The 20,355-nt window shown below is 44.5% G+C and overlaps 1 protein-coding gene across 13 annotated transcripts in view; it reads left to right on the top strand.

Moving 5' to 3' along the window:
• SERGEF (secretion regulating guanine nucleotide exchange factor) overlaps positions 1–20,355 on the top strand; it is a 194,543-nt gene that overhangs the window by 63,378 nt on the left and 110,810 nt on the right. The gene's annotated exons all lie outside the window — the stretch shown is intronic.

The raw sequence follows: 20,355 nt of genomic DNA, 5'->3' as shown, positions 1-20,355 counted from the left end.
CACCGCCATGTTCATTGCAGTATTATTATTCATAGTAACCAAGGTATGGGAACAACCTAAAAGTCTATCAGTGGATGAATGGATAAAGAAAATGTGACACACACACACACACACACACACACACACACACACACACTATTCAGCTTTAAAAAAAGAAGATAATCCTGCCATTTGTGAAAACATGGATAAAATCTAGAGGACATTATGCTAAGTGAAATGAGCCAGACACAGAAAGACATATTCTGACTGCATGAGCTCACATATGTGGAGTCTAAAAAATTAAACTCATAAAAACAGAGAATAGAATGGTGGTTGCCAGTAGCTGGGGGGAGGGGGAAATTGAGAGATGCTCAAAGGATACAAAAGTTCAGTTATGTGAGGTAAATAAATTGAGAGATTAATGTACAATATGGTAACTATCGTTGATAATACTGTATTGTATACTTGAAATTTGCTGAGAAAGTAGATCTTAAATGTTTTTCACATACACACACATAGTAACTATGTGAAGTGATGAATGTGTTAATTAGCTTGATTATGGTAATCATTTCACAATGTATATGTATATCCAATTATATAGTGTACCTTAAATATGTACAATTTTTATCTGTCAATTATACTTCAATAAAGCTGGAAAAAGTTTAACATCCTTTTGTGGTAAAAACTCTTGGCAAATTAGAAATAGGAGGGAACTTCTACAATTATAAAGGGCATTTATAAAAAGCAAATGTTACAATTAATGCTGAAAAATTGTGTTCCTCCTAAGATCAGAATAAGGCAAGTTTATCCTCTCTTACCATTATATTGGATGGAGGTTCTGGTCAGTGCTGTAAAGTAAGAAAAAGCAGTAAAAGGCTTAAAAATCAGAAAGGAATAAGTAAGTTCTGTTTTGAATCACAGATGACATGATTTTCCACAAAAGAAATCTTAAGGAATCTATAAAATATTAGAACCAGGAAGTGAATTTAGCAGAGTATAAAGTCAGCATTCAGAAATTGATTATATTTTTTATATAGCAGCAGCAAAGAATTGGAAGATCTTTAAAAAGCGATTTCTTTTACAATTACATCAAAAAGCCAAAAATATTTAGGTATAAACTTAACCCCAAATTTAAAAGACCTGTACATAAAAACTATAAAACAGTGCTGTGAGAAATTAAAGACCTAAATAAATGGGGAGATATAGCATATTCATGGATTGGAAGACTCAATGTTATTGTCAGTTCTCCCCAAATTGATTTGTAGATTTGAAGCAACCTCAATAAAAATCCCAAGAAGCTTTTTTTGGGAGTAGGAATTGACAAGCTGATTTTAACATTTATATGGAAATGTGAAGCACCTCGAATGTCCAAAGCAACCTTGAAAAAGAAGAATAAAATTAGAGGAATCACTTTACCTGACTTCAAGATTTCCCATAAAACTAGAGTATGTCAATAACAAAAAATACACATTACTTGATTTTAAAAAGGGGCAAAGGGCTTGAACAGACATTTCTCCAAAGATGATACACAAATGGTCAATAAGTATTTGAAAAGATGCTCAACTAATCATTAGGGAAATGCAAATCAAAACCACAATGAGATACACCTTACACTCCGCACGCGCGCGCACACACACACACACACAAATAAAACTGTCGGTCAGGATATGGAGAAATTGGAACCCTTGTGCACGGTTGGTGGAAAGGTAAAATGGTACAGCTGCTGTGGAAACACAGTATGTTGTTTCTTCAAAATATTAAAAATAGAATTATCATATGATGCACTAGTTCCATTTTTGGATATGTATTCAACAAATTGAAAGCAGGATCTTGAAAAGTGTTCATAGCAGCGTTATTCACAATAGCCGAAAGGTGGAAGCAACCCAAATGTCCATCAACAGATGTATGGATAAACAAACTGTGTTGTATACACACAATGGAATATTATTCAGCCTAAAGAAGGAAGGAAATTCTGACAACATGGATGAACCTATGCTGAGTGAAATAAGCCAATCACAAAAAGACAAATACTGTGTGATTCCACTTACATGAGGTACCTAGAGTAGTCAAATTCATAGACACAGAAAGTAGAATCTTTATTCATAGATTCATAGGAGACTCAAACAGGGAACAACCCAAGTATCCATCAGTGGAGGATGGATAAAGGACTGTAGTATATTCATACAATTCCAAAAGAGTGAAGTCATACATCCAGTGACATGGATGAAGTCTCAAAAACATTATTCTGAGTGAAAGAAGCCTTACACAAAAGAGTACATACTGCATGATTCCATATACATGAAATTCTAACAGGTAAAACTAAAACCAATAGTATTCAATTAGGGACACATTTTCATCTCTGTTTTACAGATGGAGACACTGGAACTCAGACTAAGGCTGCCCTGCAGGTCAGTGGCAGAGCTGGGCCCGCCACCCAGATGTCCCAACTCCCAGTGCAATCTTCTTTCCACTCTCCCAGGCGGCCTTGTTAGCATTCTGGGCTATTAGTCCACGGTCCATGAGGAGAACAATGCATTGGCCTGGGTTTCCTCTAGCTCTTCTTTTCGGTCTAAAAGCGCTCTTCCAGCTTCCCTGTGCAGCCTGCTACAGTGGATTCCGTTGGTTTGCTAGACGCCTTCATCTTTCCTCCTCTTTGCTAGACTGGAAGAAGGAAGAGGCAGCCAGACTAGAGAGTGCACTGACTGTGTTACTAGAAAGGTTTTTCTGGGGCTCTTTCCTTTGCACTTGACACCCTTAATTAAAAATAAGACAAGCAAATAACTGTGGCTTCTCCTTGCCCAATATTGCTGAGAATCTTTGTGGTGATGTTCTTGGTTGCACGTCCTGGAGATGGCTCAGCATCAGGTGCAAATTGAGAAAGGGACTGACAGCACCATTAGCAAAGAAGGTTCTCAAGGGAATGACCAGGTCTGGAATAGAACAGCCATGGACTGTCAGGTCGACGGTTCCACTGAGCTCTGAATCTGACCCAGAGGTTGGCCTTGTGTGTGTTTGTACCTTTGGGATACCCCCTCAGCTTCCTGCTCCCTACCGGCTGGCTCATTGACTCTCCCCTCCCAGCCCCAGGCTGCCCACCCCCCACCCCTCTCTGAGGAGTCGCCTGTGATGCCAGCGGCACACTGTTTTCATGCAGCGAGGTGGCACGTCAGCTTCTCTGCAGTGAAACACCCAAATTAATTCACCGTTGTTAGCCGCCCTCCCAGCTGAGAAGACTCAGGGCTGTTCAGAGTATGCAGTGCAAGAGGTGGGGCCCACGAAAACTGGATGCGAATGTCCACACTCAGTGCTTTTGCCTGACTTCCCTTGCCATTTCATGACCTCAGAAGCCAATGGGCTAGGGAGGGAAGTGGAGACATTTTGGTGGACCGGTAGAAATCAGAATGGTGACATCCACCTTCCTTTTCAAGTTAGAAAGAAAAAAACTCTTATGTTTCCTGGCTTGTCGTCTAACTTGTTTCCTATGAAAGGATGCGTTTTTACTCTTACTTCTTTCCTCCACCCTAATCTTCCATCCGATTTGTCTTTGGCCTGCCACTTCCTCTTCCTCCTGTCTCTGTCCCACCACCCACTCTTTTATCATTTGTTTTCTGAGAGTGTAAAAGTACGGAATCGTAGGGAAAATAGGCGTACAGCAAATCACCGGACTCCTGCCCCTTCCCCAGGTAATAGTGCCACCATCTTAATGAGGGCGTCTAGAATGCAGCATTCACCTATTCAGTGCTTCTCACATTGGTGATGAGCTGTCCCACGTGGTTCACTCTCTGATGCGAGCAAGGCTGCAGCCAAGCTAAGGAGGACCAAGGCAGAAGAGGGTTGTCTTTTCCTAACACTCTCATGTTCCACCAGTTCGGCCTTCTCTGATACCCGCGAACATCCCTTCCTGTGTCCTCTGGTGAGCAGCATGGGTGACTGCGGCTTTGTTCATGCATCTCCTTAGCGTTAAGGTGCGTTCCTTCACTTTCTTTAACTTGGTTCTCTGGCACCCATCCTGAGGAAGCAGGGGCTGTCTCCTTCACCCCTCATTGCTACCATGTGCTGTTTGCCCACTGTCAGTTACTCCTGAGTGCCAAGTATGAACTTACTTCCGTGTTTTGGTGTGGGGACAGAGTCCCAGAGAGCAGTTTCCAGGCTCTCGGCCTCACGTGGAAAGATGCTGGCTCGTTTAGTAGATGGCTGTCAGCTGTTACTGGTTAGCCATTAGCCACTGTTGTGCAGGGTGTCACGCGGGGTCTCTGCTCCCGCTCCTTGCACAAGAACGCAGGACATGGTGAGGCCAAAAAGGAACACCAATGGAGCCATAAGTAGGGGAGTCATATTACTATAGTCTCGCTGGCGCCTGGGTTGGAGACACAGGAAGCAGGAGCCACACGATACGCAACCTGCCTTCAGCTTCTCTGTCAACCAACCTCACTTGCTAGCTGCAATCTGCCCTGCTAACTGCAATCCGCGCTTGCTAGCTCAGCCACCATCTTCTTGTTAACCCCCATTTGCTGCTAGCATAGCCACAGCAGTCATATTAGTGGCCAATGGCTCACTGGTTACAGCTGACGGCCAAGTAGCCACAGCTGATGGCCATGCAATCACAGTTGATGGCCATTTACTACCTGAGCCAGCACCTTTCTATGTGAGGCCGAGAGCCTGGAAACTGCTCTTTGGGGCTGTGTCCCCACAGCCACTGATATAACTGCCGTGGCTACGTTGGTTGGTTTGTTGGCAGAGAAGCAGACGGCAGGCTGCAGATTGTGTGGCTCCTGCTTCCTGTGTCTCCAACCCAGCCGCCAGTGAGACTATAGTGGTACAACTCCCCTATCTATGGCTCCGTGGGTGTTCCCTTTTGGCCTCACCATGTCCTGTGTTCTTGTGCGGGGAGTGGGAGCTGAGACCCTGCATGACATTCAGTCACTGACAATTTGAAATAACAACCGAAGTCTCCTGTGATCCTAAGCAAAGAGACCACAGGAGGTGGAGGAGTCTGGGGCCCCTTCTAATATAAGCGGTCTAGAGTCCCTAGAGCACCAGGGATTCTGGAATGTAGCACATTAAACTGGAACTCAGGACACCCAGGTTCTAGACCCGCTTGCCAGTTACCTGCAGTGTGGCCTTTGACAAATCACTGTCCTTTGACACTCAGCCTTCCCGTCTATCATAAGCTTTGGGCCTGCAGGGCCATAGGTATAAGTTAAGCTGCTTATACTGTATTGTGACCAAGCCAAACCGCCACACAGGGATATTGTCTTTTAAAACGCATGGTTGGCTAAACAAACGATGAGCACTGTATCCCAGAGCCAGTAGCAGAGGTCCCAGCGACATGTTTGCTGGGCAGAAGGGTCCTTCCCACGGGGGTGCTGGCAGCTGGTAAGGGCACAGGGGCCACTGTTTGCTGGCTTGGTCCCCAGAGGATCTCTCCTGCTTGGCCACTGACGGCTTGTATTACCCTGCATAGTACATAACACTGATCGTCAGGGCGCTCGCTAGGCAGGAAGGCGGGCACCAACCCAGCCAGCCCTGCCTTGCCAACAGTGCAGGACACGTTCTGTGGGCAGTAGAGGGATTTCCCAGGAGCCTCTAGAATCCCAGGTTCCTAAAGTCTGACCTAGTCGGGGCCATGTGGTCACACAGTGTTGCTTGAACCATCTCCCTGGGGATTCCATTTTATTGTTAGAAAGCTCATCCTTCATTTTTATCACTACTGTGGGAGATAGGTAGGACAGGTATTTTTAAAAAATAATTTATAATTTCTGGTTACAAACGCAGTGCATGCTCATTTGTAGAAGTATAGAACACCAGAATCAGCCATAATTTCACAGCCTAGAGAAAACCACTTAGAACATTCTAATGCTTTTATATATATATATATATATATATATATATATATATATATATATATATATACACACACACACACACATATATATGTATATATATATATATATATATATTTAAAAAAACACAAAAAACAAGATATTATATATAGTATGTTTGCTGTATATCAATTATCTACCTGTAATTACATTGGGAACATTTCTCCCATATTATTGAATATTCTTTAAAACAACTATGTCACATTAAAAAAATACTATTCCATTATTTGGATATGCCACAATTTATGTGATTATTTTTGGGAATTTAGGTTGTTTCCAAGTTTTTGGTACTAATTATTCTGTGCTCAACATGTTTGTACCTAACTCTTTGTTCAAACCTCTGATTATCTTCTCAGGAAGGATTTCTAGAAATAGGATTCCTGGATCAAAGGATATAGAGTTTTTAAAGGTTCTTGACACATTTATTAATAATATGGCACAAATTATTAAAGTTTGCAGTTTAATCCTTTATACCTATGCTGATCACTTAGGTATAATGGCAGATGCCTGAGTGTAGAGGGCGTTGGTGCTTGAACGATACGTGGAGCTTCAGAGAATGTTTCCTATGGCCGGCCCCTTATTTTACGGATAAGGAAACAGGCTGAGAGAACTTAATCATCTTATCCAGTGTCACACAGTAGAATAAGCCTGGCAGCCAGATCTCCTCACTTGTCTCTCTCTCTCTCTCTCTCTCTCTCTCTCTCTCTCTCTCTCTCTCCACATCCTTGGCTTCTTCTAGAGCCAAGTGCAACAACTAATATCCTGCTCCTGTGTTCTTCTAAAGTACTGTTTAACATTTTTAACCAAAGAATCTTAACACCCTGCTTATTGTAATATACTTAATTGGCTTTGTATGCCATTTAAAAAAGAATAGGTGGAGACATGGAAAATTTCAGACAGATTTACCATTAGATTATTTTCTCCTCTGAATTAGTGAGCCTGAATTAATGCGAGTGATAGCATATACACCCATATTTTTATTAGGTACATAAAGACCTAATGGTGATGGTCTTTGGAAATTCACCATTTGCAACCTCTGACCCCCTACTGCCATCCTGGTGCCCCCAGCCCCTTCTTTGCTTTATTGCTTTCTAATATACTGTGTATTTGTTGTGTTTATTATCTATCTTCCTCTACTAAACTGTGCCATGAGGGCAGCATTTTTTTTCCTTTTGGTCAGTTTTAACCTCTCAGTGCTTAAATCAGTGCCTGGCACATAGTAGCATTTGATAAATATGTATTGAAGGAGTGAATGAATAGTTCAGTCCTATAGGAATAGAATCTTTGACTTTGTAAGGAGACCTGGGATTGAATTCTAGCTTGTAATTGCCTGTGTGAGCTAGGACAAGCCTTTCTTCTCTTTGGGTCTCCTTTTAGCCTTGGTCAAATAAAAGCATTGGCTCTCTCAGGTTCTTTCCAACCCTAAAATTTCATGAGTCTATGCCTTAAGTTTTAAATGCTTAGTAGTACTAGAACGATTTTTGTATTTTCAAATAAAATTTTATGCAGAATCTCAAAATCTAAAATAAATAAAAATGGAATTGTTCTGACTGAATTGAGAACAGGGAAAAGGAAGCAGGGGGAGGGAGAATGAAGCCTTACAACTCGGCTGCCTGCTGGCAGACCCTCTCTTTCTGGTAGCTCCTGAAATTCAGCTAAGGAACACTAGGTTCCATAGGACACGGTTTGAAAACCCTTTCTCTAGATTAAGTGAGAAATGGGAACTGGGTTTGTACATATCTCAGGATAAAATTCTGTTTGTGCTCAGAGGTGGATTTGAAGGGAATGTTGAATCATGAGAAAAAGATGTGGTGTTAGATAATAGACTTGTGGATGAAGTTTTCTTTCTGCAAATAATTTCAGTTATTGTTTTACAACAATAAAATCAGGATAAAATTTTTTGGGTATGTGATCTTATTAGAAGCTCATTTGGTTGAGGTTCCTCAATACATCTTGGTCTCTAGTTCCTTTTTCTTTCATGGCTACAAATGTTACGTAGCTTGAAGCCTAAAGATCTATTTGCTTTGAAATTGCCAGAGGATGAAAGGTCTTTATGAACCTTTTTATGTTAAGATTGCCCCAGTCACGGCCCTCCCGCTAGTCCCATCACATTGAAGTCAACCATTGTTAGTTAACAGTAGAACTAATATCTAAGCTGTGGGTCTTACCTGGAGGATATGTGGGTTCAACGGGACAGTGAATTAAAGATAAATGACATAGGCAGTTTCTTTTCTCCAGTATCTGTAACTGGATTGAACTCTGTCTGGACTACCAGCTGGGAAGCAAGCTAAGCTAATATTTGTCTAACTCTGTGATCTGAATCATTTGAAGGATGGTTTGGCTTGTTTGAATTTGAGTATCTACTAATAGAGAGATTGAAAGCTCTTGTTTTGTTGAGTACATATTTACCATGTATTATATTACCTTTTATTAATACAGCAGCTAAGGAAACATGCAGAGTAAATTGTCTGTAGACTCATTTGATTGGTATTCCTTCCTGGACATATGTATGCAGATAATACCTTTCATTCAAAGATATCAACAATTAAAATCCTAGTTTTTTATTTTTTATTTTAAAAAATTTATTCTGAAAATCACTTGAATCTTGTTAATTCCATGAGCATTTTGAAACTGTATGTTTCAGAGAAGTACAATATTGATATACAACCTTTAGTAGAAAGTTTCTGTGGCTGTCATAGGAAAAGCAGAGCCACTTGTTGATGTCTCTTATTGATTGCTCCAACTGAATGGTCCCATCTGTTGCTGTGGTAACTCTAGCATCATTTGGGACTAATCAAACTCGATTTTTCCAAAGACACTTCTTTTGATCAACCAAAATTTGAGGATTCAACAACATTGAGAACTATTTTCCACTTTTCCCGCCTTGAGATTTGTGATCCCTAAAACAGCATATTTTTCTTTGCCTAATTTTAAAAGCTTTTAAAAGTAGTTTGGGGGCCGACCCGGTGGCTCAGGCGGTTAGAGCTCCATGCTCCTAACTCCAAAGGCTGCCGGTTTGATTCCCACATGGGCCAGTGGGCTCTCAACCACAAGGTTGCCAGTTCAATCCCTCGAGTCCTGCAAGGGATGGTGGGCTCCGCCCCCTGCAACTAAGATTGAACACGGCACCTTGAGCTGAGCTGCCTCCCAGATGGCTCAGTTGGTTGGAGCGCGTCCTCTCAACCACAAGGTTGCCGGTTCAACTCCCACAAGGGATGGTGGGCTGCGCCCCCTGCAACTAGCAACGGCAACTGGACCTGGAGCTGAGCTGCGCCCTCCAAAACTAAGATTGAAAGGACAACAACTTGACTTGGAAAAAAGTCCTGGAAGTACACACTGTTCCCCAATAAAGTCCTGTTCCCCTTCCCCAATGAAATCTTAAAAAAAAACCTGAAAAGTAGTTCTTTAGGAGAGGGGTTGTTTGCTTATTTGACTTGAATTTAGGGGAATCTAAATACTATTTCATAATAACTTCTTCTTTTGTCATCAGTTTATTGTAACATTTTGGTGAATTGTGGTAAATATTTTTGTGTCATTTTATATATGAGGAGCCCGAAGCCCAGAGAGATGAAGTGCCTTTTTCAGGGATGATGACTGGTAGTGGCTGAGCAAGGACTAGAGAGAGCCCAGGTGTCTTGATTCCAGTTTAGGACTCTTCTCAATAGAGCACTACTCCATGCATAGAGCCAACTCCATGCATAGAGCCAACTCCATGCATAGAGCCAACTCCATGCATAGAGCCAACTCCATGCATAGAGCACTACTCCATGCATAGAGCCAACTTCATGCATAGAGCCAACTCCATGCATAGAGCCAACTCCATGCATAGAGCCAACTCCATACATAGAGTACTACTCCATGCATAGAGCCAACTCCATGCATAGAGCCAACTCCATGCATAGAGCCAACTCCATGCATAGAGCCAACTCCATACATAGAGCACTACTCCATGCATAGAGCCAACTTCATGCATAGAGCCAACTCCATGCATAGAGCCAACTCCATGCATAGAGCCAACTCCATACATAGAGTACTACTCCATGCATAGAGCCAACTCCATGCATAGAGCCAACTCCATGCATAGAGCCAACTCCATGCATAGAGCCAACTCCATGCATAGAGCACTACTCCATGCATAGAGCCAACTTCATGCATAGAGCCAACTCCATGCATAGAGCCAACTCCATGCATAGAGCCAACTCCATGCGTAGAGCACTACTCCATGCATATCTTTGTCTTCCTCAGTTTGCTATTTGAATGTCACAAGATGACATTAATCAATACAGATGAAATGAGAGAAAATCAATAGGAACTAGTAGTGAATTGGAACAACATTATTACATTTACAACCTTCCAAGCCCAGAGAGTTGTTTAAGCTTCCATGTAAAATGAGAGATGATGGAAATGAACTGTCTTTAGATGGATTTATGATTAACCATCTGTGTCTTCCTCTGTGACCTGTAGAACCTCAAATCATCTCTTTAGGAAATTTGCTGTTACACTACAGCAGACTTTTCATTATTACTGTCTTCCTCGGTATTTAACGTTTTGTGGTGTGCTGGACGAAAATTGCATTTTGGTCCATAAAATTAGACCTAACTTGATATTGAGTTTTATTCCAGGAAAAGAGGTATTTTAAAATCAAATGTATTATCTTAAAACTTAGTTGCAGTAAAATGTTAATGTATTATCTTTATCATCGTGGGCACTTTTTATTACGTGGTTGCTCTCACATTGTAAAATATAATGGTATTTCTTAATTAAGGTCACTGACTGAATTAACATGCATAGAAACAATACATCGCTAAGTGTGCTCTCCCTGCTCTCAGCCACCCAACTTGAAGTTACTCTATATCTCCATTCTCACCCCCAACGTAATAACGAAAAATGAGAAAAGACAAATCAAAACAAAAGCTTTTGGAGGGCAACCCAGCTGTGCTGGGTTGGTTTTGCCACCTGGTGGCAGAGGCCAAGGTATGTGCCAGTATCCCTTCGCTACCTCTTTTCTCCTTGGTTTGATCCTGTCCTCCTCTTCTCTCTTTTGTTATTCAGAGCTCAGCAAATCCTACTTTAAACAATCTCTTTTTCATTATGTACTCACATATTTTTTTCTCTCTCTTTTAATTCTCCCTTCATTTTTAAATTTAGTGACGTTACAACATTTATTGCTCCTTCCTTTTTTACTTTCCACCCTCCTTCTATTTTTGAGTTAAAAAAATTTTTTTAAGCAACCTTAATTGTGGTTGCTGAGTCTGAGAGCCCCGCTACTGAAGGTGTGGGAACACCCTCGGAAGTGATGAGCTCTCAGCTGAAGGGACAGAAAAGGCCTATATTTGGAAAGAAAGTACCACACAGGAAAAGGCCTGGGGCCTTAAGCTTCAGAGGCTCCACATTTCCTTCTGCATCAGAACCAGCATTTCTCTCTCCCTTCTGCCTCTAATAAACCTGCTTCTTCCAAAATACTAACATTAAGGTCATTTAAAAAACCAATTTCTTACCCAATGTGCTTGTTTTTCTCTTAGGTTTAACGGACAACTTCGTTTTCTACCATTTTCACTGCAAATATGCAGCAGTTGGGATGCTCAAGGCAGTGATTCTCAAACTTAAGCACTTATTGGAATCACCTGGAGGGTTTGTTAAACAGCTGGCTGGGCCCCACCCCTGGAGTTTCTGATTCTATAGGTCTGGTGTGGAGCCTGAGAACTTGATAGTGGCGGTGGGGGTGGGGGTGGAGGGGTGCAGGTCCATGCTGATGGCCTGGGACCACACTTTGCAAACTCCTGGCCCAGGGTTATGTGGCTTCTATGGTGTAGATACTGGGCAAAGTTCTGCAATTTATTATTTGGCTTAAGTGCTCACAGAGGCCATTTTCTGGCATATGGACTGGTTCCTGTCTGTCACTTTTTCTTCCACAGCAGGGACCACTTAATCTATAGCCTCAGATTTTAAGGACAGAAATTGTGTTTTATCACTAGTTTCTCCAGCTCTGAGGAGAACGGCTGGGATACCTTAAAAGGTACTGTTAAAAGGTACTTAGCGGGTATGTGGCTATTGTTTCAATGCAGCAGGCCCCGGCCCCGGACATTGAGTATCATTTATAGTATTGTTTCCATAAGAAAAAGGCCCTGGGTTATGAATGGGTTACAGTACTCTCTATGGCATTATTTGTCTGTGAAGGAGGCATGTATTTGTCTCCAGATCCCTTCTGGTGTTTGTCTGATTTTCAGTGCAGGTCAGTAATGCATTAAAGGTATTGCTATTATGAACGGAAACAAAGAAAGAAGATTGTTTTCTGGGTAAATTTTTTGGGCACTTTTATTGATTAGTCTTTATAATACTCTCATTAGTCGTAAAAACAGAGAAGACGACCTGAAATACCCAAGCAAGTGATAAATGGTAGGTGTTTACGGGAGTACCTGCAGTGACGTCTAGTAAGTTGTCTATGCAGAAGGAACAGGTGCAGGGCTGACTCGGGAGACTGACTGCGGCTCAGAAAACACCGTGTTAGCTCTTCCTTCTGACCCTTCTATGCGCCGTGTAATTGACAGTGCAGCCGAGCGTCAGATCAGCGGTGTGCACGATTTTAGAGTCTCCCTCTGCCCGCTAATGAGAGTGAGTGACATGCGTGTAGAATCTCGGATGCATGTAACCACCCTTAGATGCCATCCTAGTCCAATCCCTTCCCTCTGCCATGGTGAAATGAGGCTCAGGGAAGGGAAAGACTTGCCCCCTAAGCACCCATCTTCTAGATGGCAGAGTTCAGACTGGAGCCTCGTCCTCTGAGGCTAGGCCTACACTGCCCTCTCTGCCTTTCCCCTCACTGGTCTTCTTCAGTGACGGTAGGCCCCTTGTAGACCTTTGGGTTCCCTTTACTTACTTATGGACAGTGTAGCTGGGGAAGAGATGTGTGCTTTTGCCTGAGTGCTTCAAAGGCCATTTTCTGGCATGAGGGATAGGCTTAGTCTCTGCTATCTTCTCCCATAGCTGCAGCCATTTGATCTCCAACTGCAGGCTTGGTTCTGGACCCAGTCAGGTAGATTGAAGAAGCTCAAGTTCAGAGCCTGGGAATCAGTAAGATGTCACTGGGCTGCTACCTCTGTCCTGACCTGCCCTATCTTGTGATCCTGTGCCTTATTCCTGTCTCGATAAGTTGATAAGTTTCTATAGGGTTGGGGCCCTGCCTTACTGTTAGCAATTCTTTCTACTATAGAAGAGTAGGGGGTGCCTAAGGGGTAATATTTGTTGAGCATCTATTTTGTACCAGTCACGTTAGTCACATCATTTTATTTAATGTTCACCACAGCTCTAAATATTATCTCTATTTTACAGATGCGGAAACTGAGGCTCAGGGAGATCATGGGGATGCTTAAGATGATCTAGCCTAAATGGGGTTCAAGTGTGGTCTGTGCAGCTCCGAATCCCACACATATCCCCCTATACACTTAAGGGCCTGCAGTTTGCCCATAAGCCCCAGTTCATTCATGTGTTCAGTGAACATTTATTGAGTCCTGTATTCCAGCCATTGTGCTAGTTACTGGAGAGGCAGTCCCTGCCCACATGGTGCTTACCCTTTATTGGGGAAGACAAAGTAATATGAGGATACAGAGTGTTCAAGAGGAGAGACTTTGGGAGTATATAACAGGCAAGCCTAGTCTAGTCCTCCTGGAGGGAGAGACACTGAAGCTGAGACTTGCGCTGACGCATGGAAGGACCTGGTGCAAAGACCCGAAGGAAGGCTCGTGTGGCAAGAATGTCAGTGAGCCGTTGTGGACTGATGTTCTGCCTCCTAGGAATCCTTCTCATGCTCCCTGCCGGCTCAGTGCAGTGCCTGGCACATAATGGGTGCCCAGTGAACGTTTGCTGAATGAACACATGAGTGGATGAAATAGTCAATGAATGGCAATTCTAAAAGCTCACTTTGTTGCTTATGTAATAACATAATATGTTACTTGGAACGATGCATAGTTCCAAACAGCTTTTTCCTCCAGCTTCTCTTTCTGTTGTTTTGGGTTTCCTGGCTGTATTTTAAATGTCCTCACGTGGGTCCTGCCTTTCCCACACAGCCATGGGGTGTCTTCCTCTCTCAAAGAGAGCAAAAGCTGAGCTGCCCTATTATCCTCTGCGTGGCTGCCTTGAGCATGGAGTTGGAAATAGCGTCAGTGATTTGACTTTTTCCTCTGGGGAACTGGCAATTGAAAATAAATGTAGAAAGAGCCCCAACGGAGGTTTTTCTTGGGGGCATGAGATGACAGTACCAGTTATTGGTGCGCTTTGACAATGCAGAGTTATATAAGTGGATGGAAAATAGAGGCTATGCCACCAAAGTCAGCTTTCCTTACTTAAGTGCTTTTATAGTCACAAAAGTGGGTGGCCCAGAGTGGCTCTGTAACTCCACTATTTGCAGATTTCCTAGTTCGTGACAGAGAGCAATAGAATTCCATAGAGTGAGGTTCAACAAATGTTAATTTAAACAGTGACTATATGCTGAGTACTTTCCCATTGCGTTTAATAACTTAAATATAAACAGTATCCAGTTTCTAAAGAGTAAATTTGCGACCTATCAATTCTGGTAAGAAAGAGTAGCACAACATTGCAGAATGTGAAGGAGGTGAGAAGAGCCTCTTTGTTAGTGCACCCTGGTCCAGGAAAAACTCGAAGCCGCTTTGAATCCCAGTTTTTTCCAGATTTGACCTGGGTCTTCTCTTTCTGCTCTAGCTTCTGGACTGAGAAGTAGGCCCAGCTCACAACGGGTGTGAAGGGCGGTCTTGACTGACGTTGATAAAACTGAGTAAAGGATCTTTGGTTCTTGTTTGTTTGTTTTTCATGGGTTGGTCCATTCATTCATTCAGTCATAAAATGCCTATCGAGTGACTCCTGTGTGCAGGCCACCATGGGTACAGGGACAAGTTTTGGCGTCCTGTCCTCACAAAGATGACAGATAAGAGTGTGCCATGCAAGATGAGTGGGGGAGGGTGGAGGCGGCACCTAAGGCTACATTGATGGTCAGAGAAGGCTCCCTAGGAGAAGGTACCTCCTAGAGGCCCACCGGCGCCAGCTCTCTGCGGGGACTCATGAAGGCAGCCCTCACACCTCCCTGAGGGAGGCCTGGGCTGGCCGTAGTCCATTCAGCAGGTACTCAGCGCTGTCTTGCCCGCACCCCCCACCTCAGTAAGAGCAGGATTATTTAAGAGTTATAATCAGGAGGTAAGCAGGAGTCCTGTCACTTTGCTCCTTTAGGTTAAGTATATGATTTGGAGACCTTGAAGATTTATTTTTGGAGACGGAGTATAGCGATAGCGAATGGCCTACAGAGAATTGTATAGTCAGATCTGCACTTGAGGTTGCTGTCAGAGTCGGCTGGAGAAATCAGGTGGTCAGAAACCCTCCTGATGACGTATGTAGTGATTGTGCGATTCTGAATCCGTAAGGTGGAAGAGGAGCCCTTGGCAGGTGCAGTGGGGAGTTCGGAGCGTGGCTCTGAGGGTTACACGTTAGTTTTTCACAGTGTGCTTCGGATAGAACATGGGCACTGTGACACCGAGTGCCTTCGAAAGAGCTCCCTGCCACCGTGCGGGTGACCTGCACAGTCACAAGTCCAGGCTTCCCCTCCCGTACCTCCTCCCTCGTACCCCTTCCTCGCTGGAGAAACAGCAGTTGCAATGTAGCCCTGGCACCGTGGGTGAGGTGGCGCTGCAGACAAAGATGAATAATTCTACAGTGTGTGGTGGAATCCCAAGTCAGAGGAGCAAGTGGTGACACTCTCCTGGAGGGGAAGGGATGGCAGGAGGTGCCTTCCAGGGACACAGCACATTACTGTAGAGCCAGGACTAGAACCCAGGGCTTCGGATGTTTTCTCTGCTTGTCCCAAAGCCTCATTGGCTGAAGGAGACTTTCTCAACTGGATGGTCACCAAGCCAGACCCGATCTTCTCCCTGGATATAGGAGCAAGGCCAAGGTTTTTAAGTGTGTGTTACTTCGGCACAGGTTCCTCCCTTTCTTCCCTTTCTGCTCCGTGGGCCTGACTCTGTGTGGGTCTCTTCCTGCCTCTGCCCTGCTGTGTGGGTCCAGGCAACGTTCTTTTAAGTGTGGTTTTGTCTGTGGGACGCCAAGCGAGATTGAAGTCCTGGTGGGCAAGGGCCAGTCAGGAGACAGGTGGGGCTGGGAGAAGTGCTGTGGTTCCAGAGGTGACCTCCTTGCTGATGTAGAGCTTTGCTCAGGGCCTGCTGGCAGCGTGCCCGTCCAGAAGGCGCTGTGGATTCACTAATGCTTGGTTCATGGTTAGACTTCCGTGCATAATTAGTATTTTTTAAGTCATTTTATCTAAAGACTTCAAATTTAGAAGACTCTAAGCACTTGAGAGATATTTTATGGATCGCAGCTGAGTTTAAAAGGATCTTACAGCATTTCTCTCCAGTCCTTAATATGGCCAGCTGCTTCTAATCACATTCAGTAAAATCCTGTGACAGACTCTTCCTCCAGCTTCTTGCAGAAGATGTCATGCCCCAGGTCGGTGTGGGTCTTTCTGAGGAGCTGTAGAACTGTGGTGTTCAAACTTCAGTGTGTATGCAATTCATTTAGGGATCTTGTTAAAATATAGATTCTGATTCTGCAGGTCTGAGAACCACATTTTGAGTAGCAAGGAAATTGCTGAATGTAAGGCATACAAAGGTCCTCAGAGATGGCTCACCGGATCGAAGCCTGTCCCTGTACAAAGGAGGATAAAGAGACCCAGGTAAGGAGAGTGACTTACTTGAGGTCACACAGCCAATTAATGCAAGAGACGAAGACTGAATCATAGCTCATCACTTCCCTTGGTGTTGTACGAAGTCAGACAATTAACTTCGTGAACTCATCCTAGAAAAAGTGCTACACACCTCATTGCTGAATATCAGTACCGTCATCTTCGAAATACTCCCCTTGGGAAGCTATGCACCGATGCCAGCACCTACTCTACCATTTAAAGCAATTTTGGAACTCTTTCTGGAATGGCCATCAGACCTGTTATTGTATTACCCTTGATGTCATGAATGTCATCCTACAGGATGTAGGATCCACATGATCTGCAATCCTCCGTCCACACTTGCTAGCTCAGCCACGGCACTTATATCAGTGGCCAATGGCCAACTGGTTACAGCTGATGACCATCTACTACCCGAGTCAGCACCTTTCCACGTGTGGCCGAGAGCCTGGAAAATGCTCTCTGAGACTCTGTCCCCACAGATGCTTTAAGCCTTTCCTAACTGAGCACAGGACTGACTGGTCAGGGCTAGGCTGGGGCTCGAGCTGAGCTTGTAGGTGAAGGTCACCTGGGGAGGACATGGAGCCAGGCTCTCTAACATCAGAAGGACACAGCCATCTGTTCACCTGCCTTGGCCTTGGTCGTGAGAATCATCTTATTCTGTGGTTATGGAGACGAAGGTTCTGGAAACTTCTCAAGTTTAGGCCCTCTGGGGCAGCAGAGGTGGCAGGAGGCCCCTGTCCCCATCATCATTTGTACTTACATGTCCCAGGGCTGAGACGTCATTAAGTATCTCCTGATGGAGGCAAGTGACTCATGCTTCGATAAGGAAAAACACTGGGTGAACGGGTGTGTTGCTTGAGACCATAGACCAGGCTGCATTTGAAATTGACACCCAGTGACTGAGCTGCAGAGGCACATTGTTGGTGATGGTGGAACAGCCTAAGGGGGGCAGTGCCTGGCACCTAATAAGCCTTCAGTAAATATTGGTTCACCGAGTGGGTGTTGACAAAGTGCTTTCTAGTTTGCAGAACACTTCCAGTTACATCCTCTCCCCCAGACTCTGTGAGCATTATGCCCATTGATACTGAGGAAGCAGGCTCAGGGTCTTATGTGTTTGTCCCAGGATCACGCAGCCGGTAAATGGCAGAGCTGACAATAGAACTCAGGTCTTCTGATTCTGTCTCTAATGTTCTTTGAAGACACGTCTGAAAGTGCACACAGGTGCTGCCAGGGATCTTTCTGTTGGACATTTGATTTTTGGTACTTATTAAACAGATACCGTTTTTTAATACAAAACATTTTTAAAAAAGGAAATGTGCCTCTCTGTGTGCATTTTTACCAAATTGAGCCCTTGGGTGTCTTTATTTTTAATAAGTAAAACAACACTTGGGTCTGGAACAGCTGAATCAAGCACTATTGCTGCCTACTCATTAGCTCTGTCTAATTAGTTTGAAACCAAGGTAGGAAGCAGCAGAGGCAACCATTTTTGTTTAGCAGGAATGGTCATGTATGGCTTTTTCCCTGCCCGCTTCACCTACACCCAAGGCCATTAGAATACAGTTCCTTTCACAGGATAGTAATGTGTTCCTATTGCGGGGGGTTAGGGGTAAGGGATATGGGGAATGTGTGTGTGTGTGTGTGTGTGTGTGTGTGTGTGTGTGTGTATGTGTGTGTGTTAGAAAGACAGACAGACCGACCAACTTCTGGGACCCTAGAGACTTAGTGAGTCATTGCATCTTTTTTGTCTGCACACAGACATGGAAGGCAAAGAGACTATCTTTTTTTCTTTAAGAACAAACAAGATACAAGTCATTCCTCTGAAGTACTTGGAAGACCTTGGATTCCTGTAAAAACCTTAAAAAATTTTTTTTTTTAAAAAAAGCACACCTAAAAGGTTCTGTCGCTGGAACTTGGGACCCAGGTTTGCACGGGAGTGGAAGTGCTGGCCTTGATCCCAGGCCTGTCGTAGGTGGTTTTGTCCGTCCTCCGTGGTGACTGTGACCTCTGGGCCTGCTCACTCTGGTTAAAGCTTCCAGCTGGAATTTTCCATATTGATGCTCCTCTGTTGTTGCACCAACTGTAAGGCAGCAAATGTGGAGAGAAGATGATTTATCTAACTCCTAGACCCATACTTCATATGAAGGAGCCGTGGGGAGTGCCAAGGGCCAGCCACCGTTTTTCTGAGACTGTCTCTACCTGGATCCTTCACCCGGCTTACTTCATTTCCCTCTTTCCCCACCCCCATCTCTGTTCCCTTCCCCCCAACCCAAATCACTGTCCTGTGTTACCTCCAACCTTCCCCCTTTTCCACCTTCCACACAGCCACCAGCGTGCCTGTGCCATTCGTTTTCTGCTCAAAACCCTCCGGTGGCTCTTCCGTGTCTCTTAGGCAGGCTATGCAGGGATGGTTGGCTCTTACCAATCTCTTCCAGCTGTGTCACCGCCACTGCTTTGCACAGACTCTGCTTGTAGCCAGACTTGTAGTTCCTGAACACACCGGATTCTCTGGCTTGCCTCTGTGCCTTTGTACATGCCATTCCTTTGACCCATTCTAGTTCCTTAGACTTTAATCCACGTGTCACCAATCTCCTCTCTGAAATTTTCTATATAGGCTCAGGCAAAATTAAGTGCTTTCTCTCCTTACTGCTCTGACAGTAATTCGGATGTATTCTTGCTACATTTTGATTACATAATTTTGCCATTTGTTTGAATGTTTATTCTTCTCTCTTACCCCCAGTTGCTTGATGTCTACCTTATAATACGACTGCTACCTAACCATTGTTGAGTACTGTCAGGCCCTGGGCTAAGTAAGGGCTCGTTTTCCCCTCCTTGGGTATAGAGATTATTGTTAGCTCCACTCTACAGACTGGGAAATTGAGGCTTAGAGAGTTTAAGTGGCTTGGCAAGATCCCAGAGCTAGTAATTGGCAGGCCTAAGGTTTGTGCTATAATAGACGCTGTAGATAGAACCTTCAGTGTGACGTAGTGTCTTCCCTCAAGGGGCTGTGGTCTAGTCGGTGACAAATCAGTCAGGGTGTCAGTCCCAGATGCTGAGTCCAGGGATGAGGGGCGTCGGGCAGGGGCGGCTGGAGCCGTGCGCACACACAGCGCTCCATCCCCAGCACCCGCAGTGTGTGCGACTGTTTTTCCCCGTGACCAGGACTCCACATCTCAGGCTTCCTTTCTCCCTCGTTCTCACTCTGTCTTCTCGTCTGTCCTCCTGCAGCAATTCCTTTCCATCGAGTCTGGAATCCACTGTCTACACCCTGTCCAGGCCCATTCACATAAACTGCTCGAAGGGTATGAGGAGCGTGCAGGAGCGTGTGAAGGCTTCTGGAGTCCCAGGCGTCTCTGGAGACTGTCTGTGCTCAGCTCATTTGTCATTGCCTCGGCTTCCTGGAGTACTTCCATCCTAGGAAATTTTTTCTTGGCCTCAAGACAGAACTTCTAAGAACGTGTCCCAGTATTGGGCCCTCTGGCACGGTGTCCCTCTCACCCCACCAGCTCTGGCCAGCCTCTGCTGTGTGCTGGAGTCTCTGCTGCTTGTGGAACAGCGAGCAGTGAGACGTGGCCCCTGCTCTCTAGGCGAGGGGCAGACGCCTGGCTATGCCTGGAGGGTGATCCCTGGGCCTGTGTCAGGGCTGGACCAACATACGGGAATCAGCTACGAGAGGAGAGCATTGCATGGGCAGGGAAAAAGGCCAACCTCATAGTGAGGCCAGTGAGGCAGGAGCACAAGTGGAGATAGGACCAG

Source organism: Rhinolophus sinicus, chromosome 14 (genome assembly GCF_057876585.1).
Source record: "Rhinolophus sinicus isolate RSI-liver-muscle chromosome 14, RSI-T2T, whole genome shotgun sequence".
Lineage (NCBI taxonomy): Eukaryota > Metazoa > Chordata > Mammalia > Chiroptera > Rhinolophidae > Rhinolophus > Rhinolophus sinicus.
Note: the sequence above shows the minus strand (reverse complement) of the source record. Positions and strands in the feature narration are given on the sequence as shown.